Source organism: Somniosus microcephalus, chromosome 10, assembly GCF_052327205.1.
Source record: "Somniosus microcephalus isolate GS21.2 chromosome 10, FLI_Smic_1.0, whole genome shotgun sequence".
Lineage (NCBI taxonomy): Eukaryota > Metazoa > Chordata > Chondrichthyes > Squaliformes > Somniosidae > Somniosus > Somniosus microcephalus.
In genome coordinates, this window is record NC_140996.1 from 141,909,853 (window position 1) to 141,933,477 (window position 23,625).

At 46.1% G+C, this 23,625-nt stretch overlaps 1 long non-coding RNA gene across 1 annotated transcript in view; it reads left to right on the forward strand.

The window, feature by feature from the left end:
- The window catches only part of LOC147111724 (uncharacterized), a 441,838-nt gene extending 422,111 nt beyond the window's left edge, over nt 1-19,727 (forward strand). The window contains exon 3 of the long non-coding RNA XR_015079854.1: nt 18,895-19,727. This is a non-coding gene — a long non-coding RNA (uncharacterized LOC147111724). The remainder of the gene's footprint in view (nt 1-18,894) is intronic.
- Nucleotides 19,728-23,625: the final 3,898 nt, after the last annotated feature.

The window sequence follows — 23,625 nt, forward strand, 5'->3', positions numbered from 1 at the left end:
TCAAACATGAGCAATGCCATGGTGCATGCAATGGCGAATGTAGGTACCACCATGGAAAGGATGGGAACCTCCATGGAGGACATCATTTGTCAGAATCAGAACAACATGATGACTCTTCTAAATAGATGGTCAGCTGTGAAGGATAACCAGAGGTACATGGATGTCCCTGTTATGAGGACTGTCAGTACAGAGACAAGTCCTCAAGGCCCCACTGATGTGCAGCAAGGTGCTCTCCAGCTACTTGCTAGCAGAGAAGTGCGGGTGGCCCACGAGAGGGATGATGGTGGGAGGCGACATGCAAGTGAGGGCTCCTCTCCAAGCGCTCCAACTTCCATCCCCTTGCCAACCCCTCGGTCAGAGCCCCATATGACTGCCCAAGCAGTGATGGCCGAGTCTGTCCCTGTGCAGCCACAGGTGGAGTAGACATTGGCGGGGCCTTCACAGCCTCCAAAACCCAGAGGACGACCGCCAAAAGCATCTAAGCAGGCGCAGCAGGGAAGTGAGCAGGCTGTCTATCCATCTGCTGAAGCCACAGCGGTAGCACAACGTAGAAGCACGCATAAGAGAAAGCTGAAACATAAATAATCACAAGGGTTCTCACTTGGGTGTTCTGATAGAATTCAATGTTAACTTTCTGTTCTTTTATTATGTTGGAATAAATTAATGTAGTATGAATGTTTGACAGCGTTGTCATTTGTGTACTCACAATTTGAGGTGGCACAGTGAAGGGTGAGGGTGACTTTTGTGTCCAGCAATGCAGGTGACAGTGAATATAGAGTTAACACCAGACACTTACAGTCTCAAGACAGTCTCCCAAATCGTGAAATCAGCAAACTCTGACATTTGAAATTGAGCAGATTTGAGAGTGCAGCTTTTAGACTGCAGTTGCAGTTGTGAAGTTTCCAGCTCATTGGTCCTCCTGACACACTTACCTGGCGTGATCTTTGAACATTGTGAAACTCGATTAAAATGTTGGAAAATTGCAAAAGGCTCTCAAAATAGCAGTTAACCAACACTTAACGAGGAGTTAAGTGCCTTAAATCCCTTACCCGTTGCCTGGTGTCAGTTCTGTTGTGAAACTCACACGGAGGCGGGTTTGTGGCGCATTTCTGACCCGCCATCAATCATTGTGACTTTAACACCTGACCCACCTCCGAACCCGCCCTCTGAGCACTGGCAAAATCACGGCCTTGGAAATTACATGCAGAGTGAAAATGGGTGGGAGCATGTTACAGGGCTATAATATGACAACTATGTTTTAAAAATATTCTGAACATCAAAATAAGTCTAAATAGATCTGATCCATCTATTTGTAAAAAGAGTGGGGCTGAAGTTCCATGGGGTTCCACCAGTCTCCTGCCTGGGGTAGAAGACCACTGGAACCTCTGTGTAATTTCAGTCCTAATATGTCTAGCATGCATTTTGTCCATCACATTTCAGGCATCACTTTTTGGACATGGCATGTGTATATATGCAAATTTTAGTGTCACACTTGCACTGACAAATTTAATAGAGTTCTTCAACAAAATAACAGAAAGTATTGATAAAGAAAATGCAGTAGATGTGTACATGGGTTTTCTAAAGGAGCTTCATAAGGAGCCACGTAGGAGGTTTGTTGATAAAATTAAGGTTACGTGGGGTGCGATCTTGCCAGCCCTGGGGAGGCAGGTTTGGAGGCGGGACAGCCGGGAAAATGGCAGAATCTGGGGGCGGGTGCCCAACCCACCTCCGTGCTATATTCCCAGGGGGTGGGTAGTCGACCCGCGCTGGGTCCCATCTCCTGGAGGCAGGAAGGGGATTACAGCCATTTAACTGCCTGTTAACAGGTAGTTAACAGGCAGATAAAAGGATTACCCCCATTTTACCCACACAAGTGTGGGCTTCCCAAAGGCTGCGAACCCCGCCAGGGTCACCGAGGTGAGCAGTGGGTCTGCGGGGGTCTGCGGGGTGCAAAAGTGCGCTGTGAAGGTAAGTGATGGGTGCAAGTGTGAAGAGGTAAGTATGTGAGGTAAGTGGAAAATGATAGAAAATGTTTACTTACATTTGTTTCTTCCTGCAGGCTTCAGTCGGTGTGTCTGCGGAGAGTCTCGGACCTCCGCATTGGAGATGACAGATGGCTGCTGCATTCTCCAATGCAACAACCATCTAATTTCTGCTCACAAAAGAGGTTTGATGAGTCTTGAATACAAGGGCCTAGAAATTCAGTTGGTTGCGCCAGCCGTTAGCGCCTTAGGAGGAGTAGATGTCAGGCGCTAGGCGGGTAGCGCCCGGGCACAGCGCGAACTGCGCCTCGCCCCAACTTCACTAGAGATTTAGCGGCGGCGCAAAGTCTTTGCGCGTGCTCAGCTGCGCGCGCAGATCATGACGTAATTTCCTCGTGCAACACCCTTTGTGCGCCCCCAACCGGAACTTCAGTGGCGACGCTCCATTGTGCGCCTGGCGCCCCTAGCGACTGTTAGAGTGGAACGGTGCTCAGCCAATGCGGGGCGCGGGGGGCGCAAATTAAAGGGCACTCCTCCTGCACTATAAAAGGCTGCCATTTCGCAGCACTCCCTCTTGAGAAACGGATCTTTGGAGAGAGACCAAGGTAGATAGCTTTCTGCTTTGGCCCAACACTCGGACAGGTACTTCTGGCTTCAGGCCACAGCTTTCCACTAGTCTTTGCCTTCATTGACATCTCAGTGTTTGCCAGCATATTATGGGGGCTGCAATGGGTGTCAACGCTGGCTTTCTCAATTACATCCAAAGGACTCACAGACGCCGTGAGGGAGTGGCAGCCCTGGCTAGATGGAGAGGGGGCAACAGGCATCGGCAAAGGAGGCCTTACCCACCCAGGGTATACCGCCAGCAGTTCTCCTATCTCAACATGTCTGAGGAGCAGTGTGTTCGGAGGCTGCGATTCAGAAGGGACGTGGTCACAGAGATCTGCCAGCTGCTTGGCGGTGATCTGCAGCCACAGCTGAGGAGCAGGACGTCTCTGTCGGTGGCAGTGAAGGTGACGGTGGCTCTCAACTTCTATGCCACCGGCTCCTTCCAATCCGCTACTGGGGACATTGCCAACATCTCCCAGTTCGCCGTGCATTGCTGCATCCGCCAGGTGACCAATGCCCTTTTCAAAAGGAGACGTCAGTTCATCTCCTTCTCCATGGCCCTTGCCAAGCAGCAACAGTGTGCAATGGGCTTTGCAGCATTCGCGGGCTTCCCCATGGTGCAGGGCGCCATTGACTGCATGCATGTGGCTTTGCGGGCACCTCTGGAGAATGCCGAGGATTACCGCAACTGGAAGGGCTACCATTCGCTGAACGTCCAGCTGGTGTGTGACCACAGGCAGCTCATCCTAGCTGTCAATGCCCGCTTTCCAGGCAGCAGCCACGATGCCTTCATCCTGCGACAGACTTCTGTGGCAGACATGTTCCAGGCCCAGCCTCACCCACGAGGATGGCTTATCGGGGACAAAGGCTATCCTTTGTGTACCTGGCTGATGACCCCGCTCCGTGCGCCCAGCACCCCTGCTGAAGAGGGATACAACAAGAGCCATCAAGCGACCAGGAACATCATCGAACAAACAATCAGCGTCCTGAAGCAACGGTTCCGCTGTCTGGATCGTTCCGGTGGAGCCCTACAGTATTCGCCGGAGCGAGTCTCCCATTTCATGGTCGTTTGCTGCATGCTGCACAACCTGGCTATCCGCAGGACTCAGCCACTGCCACCACAGATTGGTGGACCACCTGAGGAGGAGGAGGAGGAGGACCAGCACAGGAGGGAGGCAGAAAGTGCAAGGGCCGCCCGTCGCCAGCTTATTGAACGTCGGTTCTAGGCCCCCTCTCAGGGACTGGCTTGTGCCAATGTCAGCAGATGAATGTAGCCGCTCCACAAGCCCTCAGCCGAGCAGGGCAACCAGGACTTACCCAAAAAACCATGCACACTGCAATTTAACAGCAATAATTTATTGAAAACCTCTGCCCTTCCCACATTACATGCTCATGTGGAGGAGCCCCCTCCAAAAACACAAAACTACCAGTCTCGGCCTTACAAAAAGAAAGAAAGACACCAGTCTCGGCCTTACAAAAAGAAAGAAAGACACCAGTCTCGGCCTTACACAAAAACAACTGCACCAGTGTCGGCCTTACAACAAGCACCAGGCATTTGTGCATACCTCTACTTTTTGGCCTGCGAGGGCGATGCCTTACGCATCCTTGCCTGGCCCCTGCCTGCCCTGCTGCTCCTCCTCAATGGCAGCCCAGTGGCTGCAGCAAGGCTGGGGGAAAGCTGCTGAGGGGCAGATGGCGAGACGGCAGATGCCCTTGGGGGTCGGCCTGCACCAGCTCTGGCCTTGGAGTGTCCGGCTGCTGACTGCTCCAACTCTGGCTGGGCGGCAGCAGTCTGTCCAGCAGCTCGTGGCAGCTGCAATGGCGGAGTGGCAGTGTCGGCTGCAGGAATGGTGGCAACCTGGCAGATCACAGGTGCTCGCTGGTCGCCTGAGACATTGGCACTCGCACAGGCCAGCACTGCAGCATGCGCAGCAAACAGCTGAAGAACAGACTGCTGGGCTGCTGCTGCGCAGCGAGTGCCCTGGCGATGCCTGGCTGATCCAGCGAGGGTGGCAGCAGTTAGTACCCTTGCCACTGCAGCCATGAGCTCAGTGTGCCTGCGCTCAGCCTGGACGGCCATTTCCTCTAGGAGGCGCACCTCCTCTGCGCTGACCGTCGCAGGACTGGAGACCGCACTCACTCTCTGGGGAGAAGTCCGCCGAGCTTCCCCACCCCTCCCGCGTTGCTGGAGGCCGCTGGGCCCCGGAGCTTCACTCTCCTCCGACCCTTCCCCCCGGCTCCCCTCCAGGGAAGACGTGTCCCCTACATCGCCATGGGCTGGCGCGGCTGAGGGTGGCACTGATGGGCCGGCTTCCTCTTCCTCCTCCTCGTCTTCCGAAGGGCTGACAGTGGCAGCTTGAGGGCCCATCTCCTCACCTGGCGATTCACCATCTGAAAGCAGGAAGGCACAAGAGTAGCTTTAGAGTGAGGACAGGGCGGCAGCGAGGGAGGCATGAGTGGTGCCATTCACCGCATTGGTTGGACACTGGCAAAGGATGCTGATCTGATGCGCAAGTGGAACAAGAGAGGTCCAAAAGGTGATGCCCTTACCATTGGTGCCCAGAACAGGGTCGGCATCTCCACTGGCGACGGGGCCAATCAGCCGGCCTACCATAATGCGCTCCACACGCTGGTCGAGGTTGGAGAGCTCTTTGAGGTCAGGACGGCCTCCCCCGGTCTCAGTTCGGTTGCGCCGGTTGTGCGCAACCTTGGCCTGCAAGAGAAAGGACGGCCTCTAAGTACAGTGTGTAGCCCTGATCTTGTCTGCACTGCCTCCCATGGTCGAATAGCTTGTACAGTGTGTAAAGTGCTGAATGTGCAATTGATTTTCATGCCAGTCCCATAGCTGCTGGATGAGGGCTGGCCATTAGGGCTTTCAGGTCCCTTTGGCCATAATGTGAGGTGCACATGCAAGGATGAGGAGGACACTGGAAAGGGTACTCACCCTGACAACCCGAGTGAGGTCGTTGAACTTCTTCCGGCATTGCACAGGAGTCCTGGCAACCACGCTGTTGGAAGACACCCTGTTGGACACCTCCCTCCAGGCTTTCCGGTAGGCGCTGGGCAGCGGCCTCTTGCCACCTTCTGGGAACAAAACATGGCACCTGCGCTCCACTCCGCCAACCAGCAGCCTCAGGTCGCCGTCGCTGAAGCGCTGCGCTCTCTCCCTGGCCTTCTCCATAGTCCTGGGCGTTGTACAGGTGAAGCTGAATTGGTCAGGCCTAGGTTGAGGGCTGCAGTGTGCAGGGCGTGGCAGGCAAACAAATCCACCCTCCCCCTTTAAGAGATGACCGGCGCCAGAGTGTCTGCCGTCAATCAAGAACTCGCCGCACCTGCGCTGCGCCCGGCCTCGGGGGTATCGCTCAGCACCGCCGGCTTAGCGCCTAAAGATAGTCGTGCATCGCCTGTTTTAGTGCAGCAGCAACCTCTTGGAGCAATGCGACTGAATATCGACGAAGGGGGCGCGACTTTGCGCCGGGCGCAAACTTTAGCGGCCGCCCGACTTTACCGCCCCAAAAGTGGCTATACTGAATTTCTAGGCCAAGAACTCATCAAACAACATAGAATGTCATTGTTTGACAGCTTCACTGAGCTGTTAAACGATGACAATTCATCTGTCAAAAACATTTGACAGATGAAACGTCATATGCTGACGTTCTCTGTAACAGGCTTCCCCTTAATTGGCCTGCTAAGCCCACTGGGTGGACTCAACAAGGTCAATCAAATGAAAATAGCGTGGGTTGGCCAGAAGTCGATGGAGGTGGGACTAAAACCCGACAAGTGGGAGTCCCGCCTCCAAAAGCTCCCCATTGGCAAAATCCAGCCCGTGGTATTAAAACAATTGTAGCAGCATAGGTAGGATGTTAGTTAAAGGACAGAAAACAAAAAATGGATATTTTTCAAACTGGAGAAATGTAAGCAGTGGCATCCTCCAAGGGTCAGTGTTGGGACTTAAGTATGGGGGTATTATATCAAAATTTGCAGATGATATAAAGCTGACAGATTGGTTAATGAAGAAGATGGCTGTAATCAACTTCAGGAGAATATAGACAGTTTAATAGAATGGGCAGATAAATGTCAGCTGAAATTTAATGTGAAATAATGTGAGGTGATACATCTTGGAAGGAAGAATAAAGAGAGGACATATATACTAAACAGTAAAACTTTAAAAGTAGAGAAGCAGAGAGATTTAGGGGATTAGATATACAAATGTTTAAAAGTGGGAGGACAAGAAAATAAAACATTTTTTTTAAAGGTATACGGGATCCCAGATTTTATAAATAGGGCTACAGAGTACAAAAGCAGTTAGAATATTGTATCCACTGGGAAAAGGGGGAGGGGATGAAAGAACAACAGGGAAGGTCAGTGATAGGATAGAAAGCAGGAGAGATGAAGAGACATTGAGAGACATTAAGAGATATTCAAGGAATAAAGGATGGCTCTAGATGAAGTGTAAGGTATTTTCAATTCCTTGTTGTTAATGATGAGAATACTAATGATTGCAATTTGAGCCAAGAACTATTATAGTTAAAAGAAATCATTTAACAATTGTGAATTAACCCCTTGGGTCTTATTAACATTCACACAATAAATCCTGTTGTTTGTGATTAGCGGTTTATCACGAAGCACCTGCTGAGTAAGCAAGTATCATCCTTTTTGTTGATGAGCTTACAGAAAGAAGTAAACAACATTAAGAATTGTCATTTTGAAAAGTGAGAGAGAACATCATTACCATTAAGGCAAGGAAAGACTGCCAGCATTGTTAATCAGTAACTATAAAAATAAGCTCAATTGTGTTAGATCCGTGATTCTGAGAGTATGCTGTTTTTCAATAACCACACGGATGCTGTAACTTAACGATAAACAGGTATTTACTGGAGGAGGGTAGTCTCAAGACTGGGGGTACAGAGGCATGCGCAAGGCTTATATACAGGTGTGGTCACTGCCGGTACTACAGTATACAGGAGCTGTAAAAGTAGTTCTGTCTTAAAGGCACATACACTACAATTCCTCCCCTTTTAGATTAGTAGTACCCCTAATATTCAAATAACAATTAACACTTTAACATGTACATTAAACAACAATAGTCCATTTATAGATTCAGTCTTTGGGGCGGCTTCCTGACCCTTTCGGGATAGCGCCTTTCCTGAGGTTCTTGTTCTTGGTGCAGAGGCGATTCTGACCCCTTTTCATCGGGTAGTTCATCGGGTTCCACTGCTACTGGTTCTGAGGTAGATGCTACCGGTATATCAGGTTCATCCCCAGGTACTCGAGACATGGGGTTGACGCGTTCCTGTGACGCTAAGATCTGATCGACGTGGCGTCTCACAATGTTCTCCCCGACATCCACTGTGTACATTAATGGCCCCTGCCTTGTGCATATTGGTCATTTCTCTGTTCGATAGTCACGGGCCAAGACTGGTTGTCCTACATTGAAGCTCCTTGTCGGCTTCTCATTGATGTGCTGGAATTGTTTGTCCTCAACATTTCTTCGCACATTTGGTCTGAGCAAGTCCAGACGAGATCTCAACCTTCGGTTAAAGAACATCATGGCCGGGGTTTGGTTGGTAACTGCATGTGTCGCGTTTCGGTAGGCTAATAAGAAATTGTCCATCTTATGCTGTAGTGGAATTTCATCGTCGCACATGGGCTTTATCGCCTTCTTAAAGGTTTGTACGAACCTCTCAGCCAATCCATTTGTGGCTGGATGATACGGGGCGGATGTGTAATGCCTTACCCCATTCCTTCTCATAAATTTTTGAAACTCTTCGGACACAAACTGTGGTCCATTATCAGAGCAAATCTGCTCTGGCAAACCGTTTCTGGCAAATATGGTCCGTAGGACTGCAATCGTTTTCTCTGTTGTGGTTGAGGACATTTTTATCACCTCAGGCCACTTAGAATGAGCATCCACTGCTATTAAGAACATTGAGTCCATGAATGGACCAGCGAAATCAATATGCACCCGTTGCCATGGAGAGGAGGGCCACTCCCATGTGTGTAGAGGGGCATGTGGTGGTGCATTTTGGACCTTCTGGCATCCTAAGCAGCTCTTAGATAGGTCTTCGATTTGTTGATCGATTCCCGGCCACCACACATAAGCCCTAGCGAGGCTTTTCATTTTCACTCCCCCCAGATGACCTTCATGTAGCTCATTTAGCAATCTCTCCCTTGACTTGGGTGGAATCACCACTCTGGATCCACACATCACTGTCCCCTGCCATACTGACAGCTGTTCTCTTCTGGATGAGAATGCTGGCAACAGTGAGTCACCATGTGTTGGCCATCCCCTCACCGTCAAATCATATACCCGAGACAGCGTCGGATCATTGCGGGTCTCCTTCTCTATATCCGCGTTCGTTGCTGGCAATCGTTCAATTATTGACGAATAAAATATCTCGATAGGGTCCACTGCTGGTGCTTCCTCCACAGTAGGCAGTGGCAGGCACGATAGCCCATCAGCATTCCCATGCTGTTTCGTGCCTTTATATTCTCTTTCATATTGATTCACCACTAGAAACAGGGACCATCTTTGTAACCATTGTGCAGTCATCACTGGAACACCCTTCTTAGGATTAAAGATGGAGACAAGTGGTTGGTGGTCAGTCAGCAAGGTGAACTTCTGCCCATGCAGATAGTGGTTGAATTTTTTTACTCCCCACACTAGGCTGAGGGCCTCCCTGTCAATCTGGGCGTAGTTGCGCTCTGCTGAGGTTAGTGACCGAGACGCAAAGGCTACTGGCCTCTCCAACCCGTCTGGGAATTTGTGCGACAGCACCGCTCCAATACCATAGGGTGATGCATCACATGCCAAACGAATTGGTAGCGCTGGGTTGAAATGGGCCAACACCTCTTTTGATGTGATCAATTCTTTACACTTCTGGAAAGCTCGTCTACGTTCGTCATCCCACTTCCATGGTACCCCTGTTTGCAGTAGGGTGTTCAGTGGGTGTAATAACGTGGACAAATTTGGTAAGAACTTGTGGTAGTAGTTTACCAGCCCGAGGAACGACCTCAGTTGTGACACATTTTCCGGTGCTGGAGCCTTGACTACTGCCTCAATCTTTTCAGGGGACTTATGTAACCCCTCTTCATCGATGACATGGCCACAATATGAGATCTGTTTCTGGAAAAACTCGCACTTGTGGCGATTAGCTCGTAGCCCATACTACTTTAATCTGGTGAGCACCTTCTCCAAGTTCGCGAGGTGATCACTGTCATTTTTGCCCGTGACCAAGATGTCGTCCAAATAACACTGGGTCCCTGGAATCCCTTGCAGGACTTGACCCATTGCCCTTTGCCAGATAGCCGGAGCCGAGGCTACCCCGAACACCAGCCGGTTGTATTGATAGAGACCTTTATGAGTGTTAATCGTAAGGTATTGTTTCGAAGCTTCTTCTACCTCCATTTGCAAGTACGCCTGGGCTAGATCAATTTTGATGAAGCGTTTACCTCCAGATAGCGAGGCGAAAATATCCTCAATTCGTGGAAGCGGATTTTGTACCGTGTGAAGGACTGGGTTCACTGTCACCTTAAAATCCCCACAGATGCAGACCTTCTTTGGTTCCCCAGGCGTATTACTCAACGACCTCTTCATTACAGGAACGATGGGTGTAGCCCACTCGCTCCAGTCCACTTTGGACAGTACTCCTGAACGTTCCAACCCTTCCAGCTCTGCTTCGACAGCTGGTCTGATCGCATAAGGCACTGGTCTGGCCTTAGGAAACTTTGGGCTTGCATTTTCCTCTATTTTAATCATTGCTGCTATGCCTTTTAGTGTTCCTAGTCCCTCCTGGAACACTTCTTTTGCGTCAGTTAGCATTTTTGACAGTCTTCCAGGTGTGACGTCGTCATCCTTTTTGGCCTCAACCTTCAGTGCCTGTATGGAATGCCAATCTAATTGTATCTTCCGGATCCATTCACGTCCTAGCAGTGGTGGTCCTCCATCTGGCAATACATATATATCCATTTTAGGTATTTCCTGGCCTTTATATATCACTTTCACCCTTATTTTTCCTTTGGGGTAGACTTTTTGCCCTGTATATGTCTTCAAGACAATCTCTGTAGCTTTCAAGGGTATATATGAAAATAGCCGCTTGTAGTCCGTTTGGTTTATGACTGTTAGGGCTGATCCTGTGTCCAATTCCATTTTCACTTGGACTCCGTCTATCTTGAGTGTAACCCAGATAGTCTGGTGATCCTCCATTTTGGTTACCTCATGTAGTTTCAGACAACCCAGCTCCTTGCTTCCGGAGTCTGTGTCACTTTTCTCTTCGTCTGAACCATTGTCCATCACCTGGTGTACCTTCTTGTACTTCTCCTGTGGAGATTTATTACTGTTGGTTTTCTTCCCAGACCTGCAGACTCTTGCTATATGTCCTGCTTTTCCACACTGTCTGCACACTTGGTCCTTGAACCAACAATCCTTCTGGTCATGTGATGTTCTGCCGCAGCGATAGCACTTCCCTGTTCCATAGGACATTTCATTGGTGCCATATTCTTGCGGTCTCCGTTGTATTCCTGCAGCTCCACTTGCGGCTGCTTTGTGTGATACTGCCATACTGAAAGCCTTGTCCAGCGTAAGATCCTTTTCTGATAGAAGCCGTTTCTGGGTTCCTTCACTTTGTAGCCCACACACAAACTTGTCCCTTAACATATCTGCTAGTCCCGCTCCAAATTGGCAGTGTTTAGGTAGCTTGCGCAGTTCTGTTAGGTACTCAGCATTGCTTTCGTCTTTGTGTTGGTTCCTTTTATGGAACTTAAATCATTCTGCCATCAGCAGCGGTGTGGGGTTTATGTGGTCCTGTAGGATTTCTACTATGCTTTCGAAATTCTTGTTCACCGGCCTCTCTGGGGTTATTAGATTTCGCAGTAACCCATAAGTTTTTGCACCCATGGAATTTAACAAAACCAGTGGTTTACTAGCATCTGGCACTTCATTCACCCTGCAGTACACCTCAATACGTTCCACATATGTCACCCAATCTTCGACTTCATTGTCGAATGTAGAGATACTGCCACTCTTCGGCATCCCTGGGTGTGATTTAACTGTCAAAAATGGCATCTCCCGCGCTTCCCCTTCTTCTCAGCTGGCACAAAATGGCGTCTCCCACGCTTTCCTTCCTTCCCGCGCTTGCCCTTCTTCTCCGCTGCGGCTTCTAAAAATGGTGCCTCCCGCGCTCTTCCTTCTTCTCCGCGGCTCAACAGCGTCTCCCGCGCTCTCCATTCTTCTCCCCGTGGATACTGTTCAGACCTTGAGCCCTGGCTGTGCTCTGCGCGTTCTTTTTTTTTCTCGACGCCGCTCGGTCCTGAACCCAGCTGTTGCTTTACCCTCTCTCTCTCCGGTTTGTATTTTTTGTTTTTTTCTTGACGCCGCTCGATTTTCAACCCCTGGCTGCGCCCTGTGCACTTCACCCTCTTTCTTACCCCGTCGACGCTGTTCGGCTTTCTCTCCGCCATCGGTCGGCTCCAGCCGCCGCTGTCCGGGAAGGGTCTGCGCTGGACCTATCGTCAGTCTTTTGCTGATCGTCGTGGCTGGGGAACCAAGCCCGGCTCTCCACAGCCTCCCCTGCGATGTTCACTCTCTGCCGGACGACTGGGCGGTTGCTCGTGGTCGACACCCGTGTTCCTGGCCTCGACTTTTTTTTTTTGTTTGTTACACTGCCCTCCGGGAGCGAATCCTCGAAGGGAAATGCAGAGTTGCAGGTAGATTCGAATCGACACTCGTCGCCACTGTTAGATCCGTGATTCTGAGAGTATGCTGTTTTTCAATAACAACACGGATGCTGTAACTTAACGATAAACAGGTATTTACTGGAGGAGGGTAGTCTCAAGACTGGGGGTACAGAGGCATGCGCAAGGCTTATATACAGATGTGGTCACTGCCGGTACTACAGTATACAGGAGCTGTAAAAGTAGTTCTGTCTTAAAGGCACATACACTACAAATTGCATCATTGCTTTACCTTTACATCTCACATTTTATTTAAAGAAAGGCTAGTAAATGGTGAAATTTGGAGCCTTTCATTCAATGATTTGTGAAAAGCTGTGTTTGCATGCTTCTTTATATGAGGTAAATGGGTGCTTTAAAGAAAATGGTCTCTGTACAGAGACTGCAATACATTTAATTAATTGAAGCTAGTAAAGTCTAAATGCCAGCGAGTTACCCCTCCAAGTATAGGATTTTGTTTGCACCTTGTACCATGCTTCATGTTATACAAAATAATATTCAACAAGTGAATGATTTTAAGAATCTTCTTGAAGGTGTCGTGTCCCACAGTTTATGCAAAATGCTATTTTCATGCATATAGGTTAGAGTTTTAGAAACCTCTTTTTAACATTTGTCTTCCAGATGCCAACCAATATGAAGCATTTGCACCATGAAAATCAATTGCAGGAATTTGATTTGTGCACTTCTTCTGTTGGCTTCCTACACCTCAGAGTTCTGACTCTGAGAAAGAGAGAGGCAAAGGTGAAAAATAGAAGTCTGTGTAGGGCATGTAAAATTTTGTTCTGCAATCTGTCAACTGAGTGCAGTTGTGCTGGTAATAGGGACACATTTAGGGGTCACCATGCTATCACCTCTGCACTAGTGCCTGCTGCCGTAGAAGTGCTTGCTGCAGTATATAGTGTTTGCTGTAATTGGGCTCCAGATGGTCTGGCATCATCTTTGGAGAGCAGAAGATAACCAGTAGACAGCGATAGTAAAATTCTCATAACTAGTTCAGCATACCATCAACAACATCTATTGAGAAACAAGCACTTTGATCACTTAAGGCACTTAATTTAAATGTCGTTATAGGTACGTTATTAGTTGGGATAATGAGAGATACACTGTAGAACCACCTTGACAGAGAAGGGATTATCAAAGAATCTCAGTATGATTTCTGGAAAAAAAAAGTCCTGTCTCACTAAACTGGTTGAAATTTTTGAAGTTGGTGAATGTCATTGAGAAGATGCTGCGCAAAAGGCTACTAAGTAAGATTGAGTCCTGTGGGACTGGTTGGCGGATTTTGGGTTGAATAAGGAACTGGTTGCATTCTTATACAGAGAAGGTTGTTATTAATGATAATGACTCTGGGTGGGACCAGTTACTCGTGGAGCCCTGCAGGGATTTGTGTGAGGGCTATTACTCTTCACTATCAATGCCCTGGATGAAGGCCAATGCCTGGGGAACAATCCAAAGTTTGTGAATGATATAAAGATATGTGGAGCTGCAAGGATCTTAGATGAGAAAAATAGATTGCAGGCAAATCTACATACAGTGAAGGAATGGGCCTTTATTTGGCAGTGATCTTTCAATATAGATAAATGTAATGTTAGGCACTTGAGTAGGGGCAACAAAAAGCATGTCTCTGCCATTCAGGGTTGCATGTTCAAGGTTGTTGAATGGGAGAAGGACCTGGGTGTTATGCTGTCCGAGACATTGCAGGTACATGACCAGCGTGACAAGGCTACCGGAAAAGCAAATAGAATGTTTGGATGTATTGCCAGGACTATTAAATACAAAACAAAAATTACTATTCTCACTCTGCACATGACCTTGGTTAGGCCTAATCTCAATTACAGTTTTGGTCCCCCCATTTGGTAGGTGATATGGATACCCTTGAAAAGTTTCAGAGGAGGGCCACTAGATTGACGTCTAGTTTAAAGTCCCTCAGTTACCACAGTAGACGTAGGGAAATGGCACTTTATACTCCAAAAAAGCATAGACTTTGAGCAGATTTGATAGATAGGATTATACTCAATCCTGTGGTCCAACCCAAGTTTGTAATTAATGCTACAACTCCTCTTCAAGAAAAAAATCTAGATTGAGCACTGTGCAACAAGTGATGTCCAGAGCAAGACATTGATGGTGAGCTTTGCCGACCACTGCTGGCTATAGTTCTCACCAACTCCTAGAAAATATGGCTGATAGGGTTTAAATATTAGAACTTCTTCAAAATGGCACTGGGAGTAATTTTCAACTTTGCCGCCTGGGCGGTAGCCTGGCAGAACAGATGACTCTGTTTTTATCGATGGGATTTTGCAACAGATGGGCTATCTACTCAGGCAGTGAAAATGAAAATTACCTCTACTGTGTTAGTACAGGATATAACTAGTGCACAGGCCAAGCCAGTATTCAGTGTGTGTTTGTGTCCATGTATGTATGTATCGGCAGGAATGTAAACCAACCTAAAGGAGGAGGAAGATTTTGTAACAAATATTTTTTAAGTAGCTTGTAATGTATTTTAAATAAATGACATATAAAGGTATGATTATTTTGGAAGAATGGGACAGAAACAACAATAACAACTTACATTTATACCAGAAACAAATGAGTGCATGCACAGGATGACAAAATCACCCCGCTGGACTGGCAAATCTTCCTGAAATTATAAGCTTAGTTCCCTCATATTTTTAAAAGCTGTAATGTACCAAAACAGATCTATCAGGCTGGATTTTGCCAGCCCTGGGGAGGCAGGTTTGGAGGTGGGACTGCCGGGAAAATGGCAGAATTTGGGGGCGGATGCACAACCCGCCCCCAACCCGCCTCCATGCCATCTTGCCAGGAGGTGGGTAGCTGACCCGCGCCGGGTCCCACCTCCTCGAGGTGGGAAGGGGATTAATGCCAATTAACTGCCTGTTAACAGGTAGTTAACAGGCAGTTTTTTGGCTAATCCCTATTTTGAGCCCTGAAGTGTGGGCTTACCGACGGCTCCGATCCTCGCCAGGGTCAGCGAGGTGGGCCGTCGGTCTGCGGGGGTCGGAGGGGCCGAGATGTCCGGTGTGCAGGTGAGTAATGGGTGCATGTGTGCAGAGGTAAGTGTGTGAGGTGTGTGTAAAGTGTTTTAATAAGTTTTACTTACCTTTACTTCTTCCTGCAGGCTTCCTCCCTTCAGGTCTCGGGAGTCCCTCAGCTCACTGGCACAGAAAGCAGAATGGCCGCTGAACTGTCAAAAGCTGCAGCCTTCTGTTTTCTGGTCAGGAAGGCTTTCTAATTGAGTCTTGAGTAAAGACACAACTTAGAAGACAGATTGTCAGTGTTTGACAGCTTCACAGAGCTGTCAAACGATGACATTTCATCTGTCAAATGCTCTTGACAGATGAAACGGCACTTGCTGATGTCACCTGTAACTGGCTTTCCCTTAATTGGCCTGCTAAGCCTGCTGGGCGGGCTTAACAAAGTCAATCAAGGGAAAATAGCGTGGGTTGGCCACAAGTCGATGGAGGTGGGACTAAAACCCAACAAGTGGGAGTCTCGCCTCCAAAAGCTCCCCATTGATAAAATCCAGCCTCTTGAGTTTTGGGATTTCTTCTGTTGCTTTGGCATTTTAAATGTAATCTTAGCTTTGGTTGAGTTTTTATATATTTTCAAATGATCATACAATAGATACTAGATGTGTGGAGGGTCATTTTAATTTAACCTGCCTGGCGAGAAACTGATGGGATTGTCTGGGCCTTCAGTTTAACAGTAAAATCAATGAAGAGTAAAATCGGGTGGGGTGTAAAATGGGCAGCCTGTCCGATCCAGTCAGTATCGTGCTGGGCAAGTTAGGTTAAAATTATCCCCATAGAATAATGGAAGGCTTTTCAAGCAAGTAACAGTAATAGGTTCTGGATAATTAGAAATGTTTCTGGAGGGTTTGGTGGGATTGTGGGCTTATTGGGACAAATGGCCTTTCTTCCCTTAAACTATTCTGCTTCCCACAATAAATATGCCAGGCTAACTTAAAAAAATGAATTTTATGACAAGAACAAGTGATGGTTACATTTAAGGTGGGGGGGATGACAGACTGATCTCCCACAAACTTAATTCATTGATAATAGATCTCCTCGTAATAAAGAAACATATGAAATGCACTCACTGAATGAAATGCCTGTCACTGTAATAAATAGAATAATAGCTGACTTAGAGTGTGTTATAAACATTTAACACCCTCAAGAGGTTCAATTGATGCTGTAAAGCTTGAGTGGTTTATAAAATCTATCTTACAGACTTGTCGTACACAATTTAAGATATTGATTGCATTTTATAATATATAACAACACTTTTCTTTTGTACCGTCACTATTTGTATGCAATCTAAGGAATGCTGTTAACTTTGTGATGCAGCTGCCATCAATAGGATTGGAATAATAGGCAAACAAGCCTGTTAATTTCCAAGCTAGAAAAAATTATTGGGGTAGATTTTCAACTGCCCATTATAGAAACCGCCCAATTTTCACTTCCATTGATTTGGTAGATTCTATAACGGGTGGCCAAACCACAATGCCAGTTTTACATCCGGGCACCAAATTGAACATCTACCCCATTCACTATTCACTATATAATGCAATGGGTGTAAAATTCAACTTCGGCTGGAGTGCAAAATAAGCGGTAGCAGATCAGCTCCCCGTTATACGGCCTGGCCGGAAAATTGTGCGGAGTGTATAACAGGCGACTGATCCACTCATTTTGCGCTGCCGCCAAAGTCGAACTTCGTCTACAATAGTTTGTGCAAGACTGGCAAATCACCTTTAGATATTGTGTACTGCAGGCTGGAAATTCTACCACGACAAAAATATGCCCCTGGCTTGTGGCCTCAGTTCATTGAAATCTTGGAGATGGGCTTGCTGGCCTCTGCTGGGAAGTTGTACCCGGTTGTGAAGCAGTTTTGCTGCTGCAATCTCCATGCTGCCTGCAAAGGGGCCAAATATTTTAACCTATTATTGGGTCACCTCTTCATTGCTCTGTGAGCAAACACACACACCTTGGCAACAAACACTAAACTCTGGACCCGCTCCACCTCCATTACAATGCTGGACATCTGGGACTAATGGATATTCCTTGTATGCAGCTTTGTAAAGATACAAATCACAGAGGACTCACTTCCCTAATTTGCACCTTGTTGGAATATGCCCATCTGTACTTTGCTAGGCCCCGGAAATGGTAAATGGGGGTGAGGAGCTGACAGACATCTGGGGCGTGATATTGCCAGCCCTGGGGAGGCAGGTTTGGAGGTGGGACTGCTGGGAAAATGGCAGAATCTGCGGACAGGTCCCCATTCCGCCCCCAAACCGCCTCTGTGCCGTCTTGCCAGTAGGCGGATAGCCGACCCACGACAGGTCCCGTCTCCTTGGAGGCAGGAAGGGGATTACAGCCACTTAACTGCCTGTTAACAGGTAGTTAACAGGCAGATAAGAGGATTATCCCCATTTTACCCACACAAGTGCGGGCTCCCCGAAAGCTGCGAACCCCGCCAGGGTCACCAAGGCGAGTAGTGGGTCTGCGGGGGTCGGAGGGGTGCAAAGGTGCGCTGTGAAGGTAAGTGATGGTTGCAAGTGTGGAGAGGTGAGTATGTGAGGTAAGTGGAAAGTGTTAGAAAAAGTTTACTTACCTTTGTTTCTTCCTGCAGGCTTCAAACGTTGGGGATGCGGTGAGTCTCGCATCTCCGCAGCAGAGATGACAGAATGGCTGCTGCATTCTCCAATGCAACAACCATCTAATTTCTGCTAAAGAAAGAGGTTTGATGAGTCTTGAATTCAAGAACTCATCAAACTACAGAGAATGTCACTGTTTGACAGCTTCACAGAGCTGTCAAACGATAACAATTCATCTATCAAAATTGACAGATGAAACGTCATACGCTGACGTTCTCTGTAACCGGCTTTCCCTTAATTGGCCTGCTAAACCCGCTGGGCAGGCTTAACAAGGTCAATCAAGGGAAAATAGTGTGGGTTGGCCAGAAGTTGATGGAGGTGGGACTGAAACCCAAAAAGTGGGAGTCCCACCTCCAAAAGGTCCCCTTTGGCAAAATCCAGTTGGCAATGTGGTTGAATATATCACAGTGCAGTTTTCCATCGCCCTCAGCCCCAGATTTGCCTAATGAAATCCAGGCTTATATTTCTACAATATTGATAATGCAGTGTGATATTTCTTCTAAGATATTCATATAAATAAAATTTGTATTCTGATATCTCTATTGTAAAATGCCATCTGTGAAGGTTAGTAGCCTTTTAGCTTCCTCATGATTAGAACTGAGCTCCTTTTCCATTTCATAATAATTTAAACTTTATGCGGATTTGATTATGGAAATAAAGATTTTGCTGCTTGACTGCAGTTGGTGCATATTTTCTTTTTATTAAAAGGCATAATTCTTTGGTAATATGTTAAAGAGGTTACACTGCCAATGATGTGCATGGTCTATTGGAGATTGTGATAGTATATGTCCAACCTTTAGAAAATTGGATGGTTAACTTTCAACTGGGTGTACATGATAAGGCTTGGCTATCACAGATAATAATACCATGATTATTAAGAAGACATTTTACTTTCCATTGCAGATCCCCTTGAAGACGAATGAGATGAGAAATTGAGTGTTTTCCTGTGGGGTGCTTCAGGTGAGTGCAATTCTCTTTGGACTGTATCTAGTTGGAGTAATTTTCAGTGAAAGATCCCCATCTTTACCTATTGAAAGAGTTGTCATAATAGAAACCAAAACCAATCAATCAACTGGCTTCACGGATTTTAAATTTCATAAGATATGCTCGCCCAGTGCTGTAATTTCACTAATGAAACTTCCTGATGAGTGAAAACAAAAATGATACCAAATGGTCCAGTGGTACTGTAGAGTCAAATCAAACAAACATTATTTCATGCTATGTGGTTTTATTGACTAATTCCATGTAGCGAAGACAATATAAGCAGCATAAGAAATGTGAATGACAAATTATCCTATGAGGCATTAGTATGCATAATTAGTTCAATGGGTTTTGATTAGATACGAGAAACTTTAGGTAATGTAGCTGATGCTGGCAAGACTGCATTTAATGCCCGCGCCTAGTTGCTTTGAGAAGGTGGTGGTGGGCTGTGTCCTTGAATCACAGTCGTCCTTGTGGTGGTAGTGGTGCTCCCAAGATGGTGTTAGACAGGAAATTCCAGGATATTGACTCGGTGATGATGAAGGAATGGTGATATATGTCAAGATGGTGTATAACTTGACGGAGATGGTTTCCCCACAAAATTGCTGCTCTTGTTCTTCTCAGTAATCGAGAGCAGGGAGGTGGAGTAGGCTGTTCAGCGGGGATGGGACCCGCTCCCAATTTTTCCCATTCTCCCAGCAGTCCTGTCTCCTCAGGGCTGGTAAAATCCAGCCAGGTTTATCAATCAAAAATATCCAAGGAGAAAGTCTTGGTTTAGTTTCTACACTGTCTGGTTAACCTGTTGTAAAGTATAAACAGTAATACAATAGACAGAGGCAATATATGACGAAGGGTCATCGACCTGAAACGTTAACTCTGTTTCTCTCTCCACTCTTCTTCTTCTTCTTAGGCAGTCCCTCGAAACCGAGGATGACCCTGCTAGTTACATCCTCAAAAAATGCTAATAAATTTGTTAAGCATGATTTCCCTTTCATAAAACCATGTTGACTCTGCCTAATCTTATTATGATTTTCTAAGTGCCACCTCTTTTTGAACCCTAGGATGTAGGCCATGAGGTCCAGGGGATTTGTTGGCTTTTAGTCCCATTAGTTTCTCAAGTACTTTTTCTCTCCTGATAGTAAATTACTTTAAGTTTCTCATTCTTATTCGTCCCTTGGTTCCCCACTAACTTTGGTGCTTTTTGTGTCTTCTAATGTGAAGACAGATACAAAATATTTGTTTAAAGCCTCTGCCATTTCCTTATTCCTCATTATAATTTCTCCTGTCTCAGCCACTAAGGGGCCAACGCTTACTTTTGCTACTCTCTTCCTTTTTACATACTTGAAGAAGCTCTTACAATCTGTTTTTATATTTCTTCCCTGTTTACTTTCATATTCTATTTTCTCCTTTTTTAATCAATTTTTGGTCATCTTTAGCTGGTTTCTAAAGCTCTCCCAATCCTCAGGCTTACTACTATTCTTCGCAACATTATCCTCTTCTTCTTAGGCAGTCCCTCGGAACCGAGGACAATTTTCTTCCACGTTAAAAATGAGTTTGCAGGTGACTGATGAGTCCAATGCGGGACCTACAGTCTCTGTCACAGGTGGGGCAGATGGTGGTTGAAGGGGCGGGTGGGTGGGGTGCTTGGGTTGACGTGCGCTCCTTGCGCTGCCTGCGCTTGGCTTCCACTTGCTCACGGCGAAGAGATTCGAGGTGTTTGGCGCCTTCCTGGATGCTTCTCCTCCACTTTGTGCAGTCTTGGGCCAGGGATTCCCAGGTGTCGGTGGGGATGTTATACTTTTCAAGGAGGCTTTGAGGATGTCCTTGAAGTGTTTCCTCTGCCCACCTGGGGCTCTCTTGCCGTGTTGGAGCTCCGAGTAGAGCGCTTGTTTTGGGAGTCTTGTATCGGGCATGTGGACAATGTGACCCGTCCATCGGAGCTGATCGAGCATGGTCAAAGCTTCGATGCTGGGGACTTTGGCCTGAGCAAGAACACTGACGTTGGTGCGCCTATCCTGCCAATGGATTTGCATCTCTACAGATGCTGCCTGACCTGCTGAGTATTTCCAGCATTTTCTGTTTTTATTTCAGATTTCCAGCAACTGCAGTATTTTGCTTTTGTGGAAGCAATATAGTGTTCACTTCATTACTGTCATATTTCACAACACTCACCTCACAAGACACCCTGACTGCCACTGGAAAAGTGTATATTTTATTCTCTTTCTAACCTTTCCCTGCTGAAATAGCCAAATTAGCATCACTTTTGAGTGGTAGATTGAAAACCACTGCAGAGTAAGTTGACTGTCGGAAGTCAATTTACTTATGACCCTAACCACCATCAAAGCATTGAGTTTACTGAATTGCATTTACTTGGTGGTAGAAGCAGTCTGAAATCATTGCCATGGTTGCACCAGGTATCCCAAACACAAGAAAAAATCTGAAGAACAACTGCCAAATACTTAACAAGCAGCAGTGGTAATGTGGACCTGGGGGTAAACCTTCAGATGACTGTAACTAGGCTAATGAATCTCTGCTATTATAACAATGCCATAGAGGAAGGCAAATTATTTCTTCTGTCTGCCAAAGATGTGCTTTATATTGGTGATCTGGGAAGACTCTATATGAACTCTTAGCACCTGGACAATTTCCTGGCCACCCCAGTAGCATTGCTGACACATTGCCATAAAGACTTCCCTTTGTCTTTTGCTGTGCGTGGTACACTGGATCGCTTTAATTGATTTCTTGGAGGCTAGAAATATTTGTGTGGTGTACAAGGTCCCTTCATTTTGTTGTTTGTTTACAACTTCAGTTGCTGTGAGAGGTATTAGTTTGAACAAATTCAACACAAATTAAGTATGTTTCTTGCTGATATACTGCACAACATTTCTTGACTGCAATAATACAATATCTACTATAAATTAAAATTAATCACCATTTTTCCCTTACAAGGTAGATTTAGTTTAGTAGGCTGCTATGTAAATTAATTAGATTTGTAATCAAATGGTGAGAAATGCTCGAAGCATACCCTATCCTCTTCAGTCGCCATGATTGTTATGAAACCAGTTTAGCTCAATAATTCAAAATATGAATGTTGACAAAGATAACCTTCATGACAGCTGTCATTTAAAATTAAAGACCATTGACAATCACATTGATTCTTATTTTAGTAATGCTGACATTTCTTTATGGCTCATTTTGCACTAATCAGTCATCAAAATATAACATTTAGTCACCATCTTATTTCCCGAATGGGCTCCAAAACAAACGAGGCCACTGCTGCTAGTCAAGAAAAGAAGCAATGTCCTGTTATGATGAATAAAGATCTCTGTTTATATCATGCGATGGGACAGAATAAATGTCAGAAGTCATAACGGAATCTCTTCCATTCACCACTTTGATTAACTAACTGGCAGATTTATGTCCAAAAAACAAAATACTGCAGATGCTGGAAATCTGAAATAAAAATAGAAAATGTTTGAAAAAGTCAGCAGGTCTGGCAGCATCTGTGGAGAGAGGAAGGTAGGGTTAACGTTTTAGGTTGATGACCGTTGGATTGTAACAAAAGGCCATCGACCAAAAATGTTAACCCTACCTTCCTTTCTCCATTGATACTGCTGAGTGTTCCAGGTTTATGTCCAGTCTTTGTTAAGTTAAATGTTATAGAGGAATGCAGATGAAAAAATGGTTTATATAAATAAGCACACAAGTTATAATTATCTATTTTGATATTCCTCAAAATGTGCATGATTTTGATCAAGAGTGAAATTGTCAAAAATTGCCCTGTGGATTACACAACTAACTATGAGCAGAAAGATGAAGAGATTGGTAGTACAACAGGCTTGAACCACTTATGTTACAGTCTAAGTTCTAAATTAGCCCAACTTGACAAGGTGAAAACCTTTCTCTCAAGTGCCTCTATGTGTACAAGCAATCTTTTTGCAGCAAAACCACAATTAATAAACCAATTCTTCAATTCAGCATGAATTAGTCTTTGTCAGAGAAGCAATAAGAATTCTTGGTGTGGAAAAGAGAATGGGCCAGAAATAATTGAGCAGGGTATCTCATGGTGTCCCGGTTATTTTGACATTTGGTTGCCCCTGTCAGTTCAAAAACATTTGCCCTGTAAACAATATTCCCTTTAATTTTTGGGGGGTGCACGGTCCCTTTAACATACCGCGCATGCACGGTTTTCCCTATTTAAAAGTCGGTGAGCCGGCTACGCGGGAGCTACAGAGCATTGCACGGCCACGCAGTCGCCCAGCTTAAAGGAATCATTGCCTGTAAGTTGCTGGAAGTGTGAACTAATGATGGCGTAGTGAGGGCAACAGGACATCTGGGACCTTGGTGAATAATGGGATCAACAGTGTTTCTCCTTAACCATTGAGATTAAGCAACTGAGGGGTAAACAGAGAAATGACTGAAAAGGAGGGTGAATTAGAGTGGGTGAATTCAATGTCAAATTATGTGCAGAAAGAGAAATAAAGAGCGGGAAAGAAAGATTGGATTAAGAGAGAGAAAAAAAGACAGAAGGGAAAAGTAAAAAAAATCAATTAAAAAGTTGACATTTTTAAAAATCTCCAACAACAATTCACTACCTGAAGGAATTGTTTGCTTCCTGGGCCAGAGAGGTTGATTGGCAATCATTAACAATTA